This window comes from Oryx dammah, unplaced genomic scaffold (genome assembly GCF_014754425.2).
Source record: "Oryx dammah isolate SB20612 unplaced genomic scaffold, SCBI_Odam_1.1 HiC_scaffold_19, whole genome shotgun sequence".
In the NCBI taxonomy this organism is placed as follows: Eukaryota; Metazoa; Chordata; class Mammalia; order Artiodactyla; family Bovidae; genus Oryx; species Oryx dammah.
The window spans coordinates 25123976-25137428 of record NW_024070203.1 but is presented as its reverse complement, the minus strand read 5'-3'; the positions used below and the strand labels follow the sequence as shown (position 1 = coordinate 25137428).

The 13453-nt window shown below is 47.9% G+C and overlaps 1 long non-coding RNA gene across 6 annotated transcripts in view; it reads left to right on the top strand.

The window, feature by feature from the left end:
* Positions 1-12808, top strand: part of LOC120878881 — a 222585-nt gene extending 209777 nt beyond the window's left edge. For all 6 annotated transcript variants that reach the window (XR_005724644.1, XR_005724647.1, XR_005724642.1 and 3 more), the window contains one exon: positions 12207-12808. This is a non-coding gene — a long non-coding RNA (uncharacterized LOC120878881). The remainder of the gene's footprint in view (positions 1-12206) is intronic.
* Positions 12809-13453: the final 645 nt, after the last annotated feature.

Below are 13453 nucleotides of genomic sequence, written 5' to 3'. Positions count from 1 at the left end.
CAGAGGGCCTGTGCCTGGCAGGCAAGGCCAAGTGTAAAGGGCTCTTAATTGATGTGATTAACTATGTCTCAATAGGGAGCCTCGTTAACATCAGCAGGGGGTGAGGGGGTGATGGGAGGTTATTTTTCACTCTCCCAACTAGGGGATGGCAGGAAGTAAGGGAGGGAGGGGCGTTTGGAGGGCTGTTCCCTGCGGTGGGCAAAGAGGGCAGCGAGAGAGTCTGACTCAAGCTCTTCTGCATAATACAGCTGCAGTTCCTCTTTGGCATTAAGATACTTTTAGTTTTTTGGATCATTTTCTTGGTTGCTGCAAAAACCTATGCTCCATTTCCATCCACAGGGAGGAAGAAACCAACCTGATTTGCTGGGTTTGTTTTGTTGGTTTTTTGTTTGTTTGTTTGTTTCTTTTTGGTGTGTTTTCTAAAGTTGCATCATCATTCAGCAAAACGAAGGATTTAGACAGAACACTCTTTAATCCTTCCTAAATGCATTCGTGGCTGATGAACAGACAACAGAAAGCAAACAACAGAGAAGTGAAAGGTTTTATCTCTCCCTCTTAGAATCTGCAAAGAAATATGGATTGACCTAAATGCACAGAAGATTAGGATTGGTTAGGCATCACTAATTACCCATGGTAAAAATCAGCATTATAACATTGTTGATAAAATTGCAAAAATCGTATCATTTTATCTGTAGGCTAGAGAAAAATATGTATTTGATGGAAAGAAAACACTAGAAGTATAAACAAACACCACCGTTATTTAGGGGGAAAGATGTGATTACTTGCTTTTTTTAAAATTGCTTATCTGTTAATTATTTTTTCCCAATGACCACGTATTGTTTGTGAATTAAATTAAGGGATTACTTTTCATTTTCTCACTGACTAGAGAGATCAGTTTCCTCTCTCTGGAATAGATCCTCTTTTTCCCTCTTCACCGTGTTTACAGCTTAAGATTTTTAAGGCAGCACTGCATAAAGCATTGAATATGAACTCTGGGGTTAGCCAGGTCAGAGTTCAGTCTTACAGGATGGTGGCTAAGTCACAGATCTTTTCTGTGTCTTGGTTTTCCTCATCACGAGAATGGAACTGATAATACTCTCCCTGGTCAATTGATGTGAAACATACATGGGAAAATCCCAACATAGTACTTGGTTCTTCCTATCTGTTCACTCCTTTGCCAGCCCTTGATAGCCTAGCATCTTTCTGATACCTTGGAAACCAGCATTCAGCATTATAATCTAGATGACCTCTGACAACTGGGCTACATCTCTAATTACTGCAGGAACTTGCAGACACCTGCAAATAACATTGGGGTGTGTATATGTTCATGCATAGGCTTCCCAGGTGATTCAATGGTAGAGAATCTGCCTGCCAATACAGGATACACGAGTTCGATCCTTGGGTTGGAAAGATCGACCCTGGAGAAGGACATAGCAACCCATTCTAATATTCTTGTCTGGAAAATCCCATGGTCAGAGGAACCTGGTGGGCTGCATAGTCCATGGGGTCACAAAAGAGTCAGACATGACTTAGCAGCTAAACAACAACAACATGTTCACGCACACATGCAAGCACGTATCTAAAAACTGGTGCGTATGGCTTGACGTTAAACGAAACCTCCCTCTCCACGGATGAGCTAAGACCGCCTGCTGCTGGAGCTAGTATCTGTCACCAATCAAAGGTAGCACCAATTGCAGCAAACATCTGGGTGCCAGCACTATTTATATGTCGTTCTGTAGTACCAGTCCCCGGTAGCGGTGGTTTCAGTCTTCAAGTCTTGCACTCCATATGTTGGAAACGTTCTCTTCCCGCAAATCACGAAAGCGGATGTAGACCCAGGCCATGTGAGTGTGAGTATCCCCCTCAGGAAGGGGCTCGGCACCGGGTGAGTTAGGGTTTTGCAAAGCGTGTTTACACGCAGGACGCACGTGGGCAGAAGCAGTGTGCACACATGCAAAGCAGGAGCCACCGCGCTGTCATCTCTGTTTCACCTCTCCTTCTTCAGTCCCCTTTATAACCCTGCTTCGTGCTCCAGAATCGCCTACCCTAGGTTCTTTTCTCAGTTGCTTTTTATGGCAGTGGTTTTCAAAGTTTAGTTTGCAAATGATCACCTGAGAATCTTGCTAAAATACAGATTCCTAGGCACCTCCACCCAATTTTCTGATTCAGTGGCTGGTAGGGGGAGGAGGGAGTTAATGCCCGGAAATGGGCATTTTCACCAAACACCTCAGATAGGTCCTTTTGACTAGGAAGGCTCTACCAGCAGAGTGCCTGCGACCTCTCAGAATTCTGGGAGGTTAGAAAACTTATATATTGATACAATGACTAGTCTCAAAATATGAAAACGAAACTGCAAAACTGAAATAACATTATGTGTTAATATGTAACTTTATAGCAACTTATCGAGTTCTACTCAGCTTTTGCAGTTATCTGGGAATATTTTTTTAAGGGGGATCTGAGTAGGTTTCATATATTTGACATACTGTGTGCTAGGCCCTCAAAAGCCATGAAAAAGCTCCAGTCCCATCGACATCGCTCTCCGAAGTGTAACCCTAGGTGATTTCTTATTCCTAGCATTTTCATTCTTGAAGGACCCTTGGAAATGTTCGTCTTCACTGGCCACGTTTTATCACCAGGGAGACTGAAGCCCAGGGCAGGAGTGACTCAGCCATGGTCACATAGCGAGTTTCCTGAATTATCCAAACCAGAGCCAGCCTTCACAACTCATGTGCGTGTGCACAAGTGTGCACGAACTTGTGACATCTCCTGGGGGTCTCTTCCTCCTGTCTCTTTCACTGTGGCCTCTCTGCCCTTCGTTCTTGTCCTCAGGCCAGTCTGATGCCCAGTCCCGGGCCCTGAAGGGAGGGGAGGAAGGGAGTGAGGGTCTTAAGGCTGAAACTGCTAACAACAGACATTGCACAATGGTAAGGCCAGTCTTCAGCATAATCCCCACAGAGGAAGAAGGGCTTCATCACTCCCTGAAGCTGAGGCATGAGGAAGAGCTGGCAGACTTCCCTGAACCCCCATGGGCGACTCTGTGCTGGGTATCCTATGCAGCGGGGGGCAGCTGTATAAACCTGACTCAGCCCCAGCCCCCGGGGGACTTCCGTTTATTCTTTTGTCCATTCATTCCCCCAGATAACCTGCTGAGCACCCTGCTCTGCTAGGTGCCCGGCATTCTGAACAAGGCAGATGTGGAGCTTCAATCCTAGTTGGAGACAGGCAGTTAGCAAGGTGACGGATCCACATACGTGCCAAACATTCCAGCAAGACATTTTCTTTTAGGAAGATGATAAAAGAAGCTAATGAGAAGGGGGTGACAGGTCAGATCTCTGCCTGGCAGTTCCTGTCACCCTGGATGGATCGGTAGGGGGCTGCCAGAGCATCAGTTGGCAGAAAATTCTGCGGTCCCACCTGGGGTCACAGCGACAGTATGCTGTGACGGGTGGGTGACGGCGGCCGTGTTGGCAGATGGGAAGGGAAGTTTGGGTCCCCTGTGTCTCAGTCCCTGCTGTGACTTCTGCGGGGGTTACTCTAAATAACTGGGTTCTTTCCCTTGTCCTCCCTGAGGGCTACCCGAGGCCTGTCTCCCCAGAAACTTCTCATCAGCTACACGGCGATCCATGGTCCTCACCTGCCCTTTCCCAGCACTGATTCCTCTGCCTAGCTTTCAAGGTCCTCAAAATTCTGGCCCCTACACACGCTCCCAGGACTCCCTGACCTTTTCTTTCTGTTCCAGCCTCCACGGGCTCCTCACCGACCCCTAATATGCAGCGCCCCTCCCCCATCCAGCCCCTCCCCCACTCCCCTACCCTATGACCCTCCTTCCCATCCGGGTTCTCAGAGGACTTCCCTTTGCAGCCCACAGGGACCTGCCTTGCACCCAAACCCATACGGTACCCACACACCATCCATCTTCCACTGTCTTGTCTTGTTATCTCTCACTCCCTTCCTCCATGGTTATCTGAAATTCCTCATGTCAAAGCTTTGACTCCCTACCTATGTTCAACACTCAATGGCCTTGGTGTTGCAGTTGCTCATCCCAGTGTCTTGGCGATAACAAGCACTTGAGAAATAAGTGCTTGAAGAACTGGTTGGATTGGTGGTGCAGGGGTCGGGAGTAGAAGGGGAGAAGCAAGAGCAAGACCATCTAAGGACCTCTCCCTCTGTCCTCGCTCTCCCCTCTCCCAGACCAGACTCTGCTGCTGTGGCTGGCACAGTCCATGTGTTTCTGTACACTCCCTGACATGCCAAGCTTCTAATCAAAAGGTTATTGTTGAAGCAGTCCAGCTCAAGCCATCGCTGTTACTGACCCTGGGACCAGAGAAGCACAGGCTGTCTGGGCAGGGTGGGAACAGGCCTTGAATCAGCTCTCAGAGGCAGGGGGATTCTTCCCAGGGGAAATGATGATGAAGCTGGGCCAGGAAGGAAGTGTGGGAATTAGCCTGATCCGAGGGCAGAGGAGCACTCCACGGACTTCCCAGTCTGCAGAGAAGCCTGCGTGCTGGGGAGATGGAGTCAGGGGTGAGCAGGAGCCACCAGGGATGCTAAAAAAATTCTAAAGAATGCCCAAAACCCCAGAGCCAGAATCCACAGCACTCCAGCTCTTACGGTCACTCCTGCAAGTTCCCTCCACCCCTCCAGTGTGTGCAGACATTTTATGATGCAGTCACATTCTCAGTGGATGTAAGACTTTTCTTTTTTAAGATTTTTTAAAATGTGAACCATTTAAAAAATCTTTATTGAATTTGCCACAGTATTGATTATTTTTTAATCTTTTGGGTTATTTATTTTTTTTTTTTTAGCCAGGATGCATGTGAGATCTTAACTCCCTGACCAGGGATCAAACCCACACACCCTCCCATGCCTTGGAGGGTGAAGTCTCAGCTGCTGGACTGCCATGGAAATCCCAGATGTAGGGCTTTTTAAAGTGCAGTTTTTCATGCAAACGTTTCCATTTGTATCCCTCTGTTTTTCCTTCTTTCCTGGGTGACCTCAGGCTGCTGCTCCTCCGCCCCAACTTTCACACCATCCTCTCAGCCCACCTGAGTGAGGGCGGTCCATTTATGTGGAGACAGATCTCCTAAGGCAGACAGATCTCATAAAAGGAAATACAGAGCATCAGTGAAGCTGGGAGGGAAAGTAAGGCTCACCAGAACAGTGTGACTGTGGCGACCCACCACCTGCAAGTCACAAGTCAGTCAGTTAGTTCAGTTGCTCAGTCGCGTCCAGCTCTTTGCGACCCCATGGATTGCAGCATGCCAGGCTTCCCTGTCCATCACCAACTCCTGGAGCTTACTCAAACCCATGTCCATTGAGTTGATGATGTGATCCAACCATCTCATCCTCTGTCATCCCCTTCTCCTCCTGCCTTCAATCTTTCCCACCATCAGGGTCTTTTCAAATGAGTTAGTTCTTTGCATCAGGTGGCCAAAGTATTGGAGTTTCAGCTTCAGCATCAGTCCTTCTAATGAATATTCAGGACTGATTTCCTTTAGGATTGGCTGGTTGGATCTCCTTGCAGTCCAAGGGACTGTCAAGAGTCTTCTCCAACACCACAGTTCAAAAGTAAGTCACCAAGAGTTAGACTAATAGAATTTGAAATTTATTCTAAGAATTTGGGGGGAACCTGGCATGTGCTTCCATGGTTTGTGGCATCTTATATTGTTCTTTGGGGAAAACCAGTTGCCAGGAGTTATCAAAGCATCACTTCGACCTTGTGTCCCAATTTGGGGAATGTATTTCAAAGACATGTTTCAGGAGGAGAGAAGGCGGTGGTGTGCAGGAAGGGATTTTGTACAAGCAGACACACTTAGGGGCAAAACTGGAAAGAAAATGGTGCTGGGCGGGTATACATGGTATTTCTGGGCTACCAGATCTTTCCCAGAAGTCTGAGGGATTGCGGTGGAGAAGAGAGGACCACCTTAAGGGCAGCAATGGCAGTCTGAGATGTGACAATCACATACAGCATCGTGTCTTTCCTGGGACTGGGGAAGTTATAGAGAGAGAGCAGCTCTTCCCTAGGAGCTTCTGAGACTCCCACTCCTCTCAGTGTGTTTGCTGTGTGCCCCATGTGGTACCTCCTGTTTTGTTCTGATCAGGTATCTGTTTCTCATTTTGACAAACAGGATTCTGTTATAGATGTCCCTCTGTTTTCCTTTTTACTCAGAGCCGCCTTCTGTTTTTAGCTCCACTCCTGCTGGCCTGTGCATGCTGGGCTCATGTGAGGGGCAATGTCCACCTTCCCCTGACTGCAGGCCCTGCCTTGTTTACTTCCTGCATCCCTGCTGACACACTTCAGGGAGAAGCTCAGCCAAGTTCTGTGTCCGCGTGGCCAGTGGGAGAATCTCTCTGATGCCGACGCAGGGCTGGGGATGGGGTGGGGGGGGGTGAGTCACGATGCTGCTCAAGCTTCATTTCACAAGCACCACCAGATTGTTTTCCAGAATGACTACCTGTTTGTGCTTCCACCTCTGGTGCTCAGGGGTTTCTGTTTCCCCATGTTCCCCCCCGACTCCCGCTCCCGCCTGCCCCCAGCACCTGGTGTGGTCAGGTGTGTCAGAAAGGAGGCATTTGATAGCTCGGGCTCATCAGGGCACTGGGTTCGCTTCTCTGAGCCACCCTTTTCTGCTGCAGTCGGCACCTGGTCATGACAGCATCCAGAGCTGGAAGCATGGCAGGCAGGAAGAAGGGCATCTTCTTAGGGCAAACTATCTATTTTCTGTTAGGGAAAAAATATTCCCCAGAAATCCCCAGTCTACTTCCCCTTGTGTCTTATTGGCCAGCTGGGGCCAGTTTGTCCTCCTAAGCCAGCCTCCAACAGAGACAAGAGGATGGCCCCTTCCATGGGTGTTGCTGCCTGCCCAGGACCCGAACAGAACGGAGAGTGTCCACCCGAGGATGGAGAGAGTGGCGGACAATCACCCCACTGTCCATAGCGGTTGCCACGCCAGGGCTCTAATTGCACCAGTTTTTTGAGATCACTCTGCCTCTTCCGTACGAGGGATCTTCCCGCCCCTTTCCCCCAAATCTGTGTGATGAACCATTTGTGGAGAATCTCAGAAGCACATGTCAGTTGCCTTGGGGTTAGAACTGTTGGTTCTGGAATCTGATGGTTCTTCCCACCAGGTGAATCTCAGACCTGGTCCCCCCCCGCTGAGGCTGCCCCCACGTAGATCTCCATGCAAGCTCCCCACGGGAGAGGTCAGCGCAGAGATTCATGGGCACGGCGCCCCTGTTCCTGCCTGTGCCAAGACTCCAAGGCAGAATGCCAGCTGGGGACAGGTGGGGAGGACACCTGTCCAGGAATAGTACCATAGCAGGCAGCAGCTTCCGCCCCCCCCCCCAACCCCCGCTGCCATCAACCACGTGCCTGCTATAGTAATCCTGTGTTTTTGCCTAACCAAAGACATTAACTTCTAATCATTAACTTCTGTAACCTCTTGAGCCCTTACTCTGTGCCAGGCAGCCCAGTAAGTGTATTATTTTTTATGATCTCATAACACCACCTCTGACAACCTCGTGAGAGCATTTGTGTGTGACGGTTGAAGCACAGGCTCCCATCAGACCGCCCATGGAATCCCAGGACTGACGTTTAATAGCTATGTGAAGTTGGGCAGATTACTTAACCTTTCTGGGCCTCAGCTTTCTCCTGTGTACACCAAGAACAATAATGGTATGTTATGAGCACTCAGTGAGTTGGTAAAGTGCTTAGAATAATGCTGGCTCGGAGTACACACATAGTTCACACTTGATAAATACTAGTTGTTGTTGTTGCCGTTTTTAAAAAATGAAGAAATCGGAGGCTCAAGAGATCCACTTACCAAACGTCGACAGCTGCAAGTAACAGGGATGCAACCCAAGAGTTCGTGATGCGAGAGCTGGCCTCTCATCCAGTCAGCTAGACAGACATCATCAGTAGTCACCACGCACCTCAAGGGAACAACACCATCCTTGCTGTTCTTATCAATAGAATAAATGCTCAGCTGAAGACTCAGTAATACTTTTTATGAAGAAATAACATCCAGCCACCAACATGGCTGGACACCAGCCATGTGTCCAGCGCCAGGAGATGTGTGGATCTTTTCTGAAGATGGCTGGGGCACTGGGACATGAAGGAAAGGGTGTGCCCGGGGACAACAAAAGCACAGCGTTTCATTCCCGGTCTCGCCCCTGACCTCGCTGGTCCTCAGGCCTCATCCTAATCTTCAGGTTTCTATTGTTCCTCCCGGTAAGGATTTAGGAAGCACCTTGTAAGCTGAGCATGGCCAGTACTGCTTGTTCTACAGTTAGGATTTGCCATGTTGCCTTACATTTTGTTTCTTATCTCAGTTCACACTTACACATTCACACAAAGTATAAGCGCTGTATCCCCTGACTCCACTTGAGTCCTTGGAAATCTCCGGAAACCAGGACTTAATGCATCTTCTGGGAAAGATCTTACCTTGCCTCACTGAGCTAAGTGGGCTGGAGTCAGGACCGTCTGGCATTTTTAGAGAGAAGGGTGTCTCTAGAGAGGAGGGTGTATCTGTGAGCTTGGGGACAAATAAATAAGCTAGTGCTCTGCCACATGGGACATTCCTGATTGAATTTCTCCAGATTTCTGAGCATTTTCAGACACAGGTATGCTGGGACCAAGTGCTCAGCCTCAACGAAGGATTACAGGCTAAGTGATGTGACTTTAAGCAAAAAACAAAAAGGCGTAGTGGCCTGAATTTTCCAGGGAGGACTTTTAAACTTAACCCTACACAACAAGTGACTCAGTTGTCTATTATTTTCAGTTATTTTCTTTTAAATTGAATGTCCCTTCCTCCCTTTCCTTTCCTTTTTTTTTCCCCCCTTCTTTCTTCCCTTCCTTCTCTTCTTTGGAATATATTCACACCAATGAAAATTGAGATGGTCCAGAAAGACATGCAGTGAAAGTAAAGTGTCCACTGCAGGTTCCACTTCTCCAGGTAACAAATCTTCCTCCCGGGAGGCAGTCACTCTCAGAAGATTCTCGTCTGTCATTCTGGAGACGTTCTGTGCACACACAAGCACGATCCGTGTATGTGTAGGACTTCTTTCTTGACTGGATGCGGCCGTGTCTTATAGCAGAGGCTCCATGATCTGTGGTTCACTCTGCCCTCCCAAGGCCTCCACTCCTTGCTTGCTCCACTCCACTGCTTGTTACCAGCTGTTTTCATCTTCTTTTCCATGCTCAAGGTCTGTTTCCAGGCGTGTGTGATGACTCAGGGACATTTGTGATGACATGGCTCTGGACCCCGGAGTGGCCCAGCCAGGCTGATGGAGAATGCCTTGGTTTCAGTAGGGCCTGGGATCTGCCCCGATTTCCCCCCTGCAGACAGGAAGCAGGAAGACTGGATGGCAATCCAGGACAGGATCCAGAAATGGTTCCCACCGCAGGTGGTCCTCTGGGGAACCCACTTCTCCCCCTTAAAGGGCACTTTTCTTGATTCAGGTCACCGAGTGCAGAATCTCACACCTGAGAGGTGGCTGAGGCCATTGTTTCTCGAATGTGAGCCATACATAAGCTTCTAGGAGCTCTTGTTAAATGCAGATGCTGTCACTTAAGCCAAGTGGAGCTGATATTCCGCACCAGTGATGAACGCCCAGGTAACGGTGATGCTACTGGACCATGGCTGATCATTCTGAGTAGCAAGGAAACACCCGATGCTCTGTCTCGCTTTTCTCCTCGACACACACTCCCCATCCATGGAGCGCTAGGTCACTTACACGTGGATTCCGGCTCCATCGCCCGTCAGCAGGTTAATGTACGTTGACAACAGTCCGTCTTCCTCACCATCCAGTGAGGTGCACCAGCATAATCCTTTTTTTCTTTCTTTCTTTTTTTTAAACTTTTTAGATGAGAAAACTGCTCCTTAGAGATGTTAAACAACTTGGCTGAGGTCACAGAGCTAGTAAGTGGCAAAGACAAAAGTTCAAGGGTGAAGGTCATTCCCAGTCACTGCAGTCCCCCATGAACCCATAGATGAATGTGATCCTCCTAGAATGGGACGGTCTGCAGTGAATGAACAGGTTCGGATGGTGAGTGTCAGATTCTTTTCTCTCCCCTTCTTTATCTCTGAGATTTTGATTCTGCTTCTTCTCTCCAGGAGACTAGCAGACACTTCACATGGTGGGTGGTCCCCACAGTAACACTGACCCAGAGAGAAGTGAATCCTTTTGCCTGGTGGCTAGAAGACACATGAAACTGGAGAAAGGAACATAGAATATTACCGCATTTAACTCACATCGGAGAGCACACCTTCCCTTTCGTCCTCTCTTCCAAAACACCTGAGAGCTTTGACTGGCCATGTGGTCATTGCTGTGCACGTGTGCTTACTCGCTCAGCTGTGTCTGACTCTTTGTGACCCCGTGGACTGTAGCCCGCCAAGCTCAGTCCATGGGATTCTCCAGGCAAGAATACTGGAGTGAATTGCCATTTCCTTCTCCAGGGGATCTTCCCGACCCAGGGATGGAACCCCTGACTCCTGAATTGCCAGGTGGATTCTTTATCATCGGAACCACTTGGGAAGCCCATGGTCACTGCTGAACTATCCTCATTTAATGTGGTTTTGACAGAATAGTTGGTCTGGAAATTTTCTTTCCAATTAAACTTCCTTGTTGAACCACCTTGGTTTTGAAAGGATAAGGATGACTAGTTATATAGCAGTTGCTACAGGAGATATTTGCACTCAATTTCAGCTCTTAGGTGATTCAGATCAAATGCTTTCTCTTTTCCTCCCTGGAGCTATGTGCGACCATCTTCCTCTCACACAGCAGGCTTCTCATGAGTTATTTTTGGAGTTTCAAATAAAAACAGCAATTCTGGCGAATGGGAGAGCGAAGCGATGCTCTAGCTGAGCAGAGTAAACCATATGTACTGATAAAGACAGCCAAAGACTCAGTGCCTGTAAAAGGCTTCCAAGCCATCTTCATCCATGAAGGTTAAATTAGGGGGGAACTGCAAACTATCCTTGGTACTGTCATAGTCCTTTGTGAATTCAGTTGAGGGACTTCCCCAGTGATCCAGTGATTAAGACTCTGCCTTCCAGTGCAGTGGATGAAGGTTTGATCCCTGGTTAGGGGCTAAGATCCCACATCCCATGGGGTGTGGCCAAAAAGTGAAAAAGACAGCTGAGATTCCTTTAAAATTACCAAAATTTTGTCCATTTGCAACGTGTTGTCCTGATTGTTTAGCTTTAAGATGGCAGGTCTTGGCAAAATTCACTTGAGGACTTCGCTTCAGCCGCTGGATCTGCCTCGAAACATGGAAATCACTTTATTTTCCCACTCTGCTCTGTCTCTTTCCTTCACCAGAGCACACAGAACATCCCTGAACATGTATACCAAGCAGGCAGACCTCCCCCTTTACACGTTACAGCAGAAGCGCCTCGTGGGCAGGGGCTGTGCTTTTCATTTTGCTCTGTTCCGGGCACAGAGTTGCCGTTAAGAGAATTGAGTGAACCGATGATGTGCTGATTCGCTTCAGTTGCTTCTGACTCTTTGACCCCAGGGACTGTAGCCCACCAGGCTCCTCTAACCATGGGATTCTCCAAGCGAGAATACTGGAGATGCCATGCCCTCCTCCAGGGGATCTTCCCACCCCAGGGATGGAACCCAGCTCTCCTGCAGCTTATGCATTGGCAGGCAGATTCTTTACTGCTGAGCCACTGGGGAAGCCTGAACAGATGATAGATGAATGAATACTATTTCCATTTCTCTCTCTCTTTTTTCCAAATCAATCACTTATTACATAAATAGTAACTGAATGTTTTTTAGCTTGGAAAAAAAAGGCTGTCCAGATAAGGCTAATGCTTTTTCTTGATCACAGCCCCCAGTTCTTGTTTCTGCATCCTTTCTGCTTAGGTTATCAGTTTGGCACACATCCTTGCAGAGCTTTCCAGTACATTTACACATGCATGTACACACAGGCATACACACACACAGAGTACTGTTTTTGATAAACAGATTTTTTTCTCAGTTTGCTTTCTCCTACACAGCCATGTATCAGGGAGTGCTGTCCATGTCAGCTACCTTATTCTTGGCACTTGCTCTGTAGTTTTATTACATTTGTGTGGATATAATACCTTTTATTTGGACTGAGAGAGTACACTCATCTGCTTTCATGCTCATTGCTGTTCAGGGTCCCTTCTCCTGTACACATTGACGGACTAACCATGTTCACTCCTGTCTCTTGGTAGCTACAATACATTTCAAGAGAATCAGCCACCTGCCTCCGAGATTATGCCCGACCTTTGGACAGAATCACATGAGATGCTAAGGACTGCCAGAGGAAACTGACCATCTGTGTCCGTAGAAGCTGGGCAAGTGCATTTGGCCCCCAGAGTCCCACAGGACTGGATAGGGGGTGATGTTAGAGCTGGTGTCACCTCTGCCTGGAGCTGCTTGAGTTTCCGTGGGCAGGTCATTTCCTCTCGCTGTACCTTACTTTTCTCGTCTGTACAGTGGGCTCAGTGAGTGTCCTTCAGCTCTCAGAGTCTGAACAACAGGGTTTAGATAGTGCCACCAGATTGACATAAAGAATATATTAGCTTGCATGCTGTTTTGTGTCAGAGTAGGAAAGGGGATATTTAAAACTATATTTAAATGTCTGTTTTAATTAACTAAATATATTTTATTATATTTTAATTTAAAGATATTATAAAATTTTAAAATAGAGATTTGTCCCAGAGCTCTTAAATGTCACAGTCTATGATTGTCCAGGAATGTATTGCCTTTGGGTCTTACTCTTCCTTCTTGTTACTTTATTTTCCAATTAAAATGTATTTGTTTCTTTCGCTTTGTGTGGTGTTTTCATTCTAAACAAGGCAGGGTAGTGTTGGGGAAGGGGACCATGGGCCCGAGTTCCACCTCCAGGTTTGTCTAAGTTACAGCTGTGTGTCTTTGGGCAAGTCCCTCACCTTCTCTGAGTTTCCATCTGTTGATAGTATGCGTCCAAGTTAGCCAGGTATCCAGTTGACAAAAAGTTGAAAATCACACTGACTTGTGAATGTTTCACCTGACATTTCTGAGCCCTATCACCTGCGGATAGATCATCTCGTGAACTGATGAGACATCCTAAGAGACCACCAAAACTCATGCAGTGGTCTCATTTCACATGAAAATTGTGCAGCTGCCCAGGCCTCTGGTGACACACACAGTCTTTCAGTGCGTTCCCAGGGAGGCTGTGAGAAGCTTCTGAGCTGCCATGATTCATCGGTAGAGTTTCCCCCCTGAGTCCCGAGGATAGGTTGATAGTATATATTCCCCTACTTGGAGATGCCACAGCGGTCACAGGGGCTGAATCACCCTTGGGCATGCTTCCCTGGGGGTCCCAGTAAGGTTTCTCACGTGGGGCCAGAGCTCTGGCCTCTTGTGCTGGCATTACATGTCGGTCTGGAGAGAACGGGGCTTCTGCAGGTGAAAGGTCGGGTGAATGGGTGTGAAA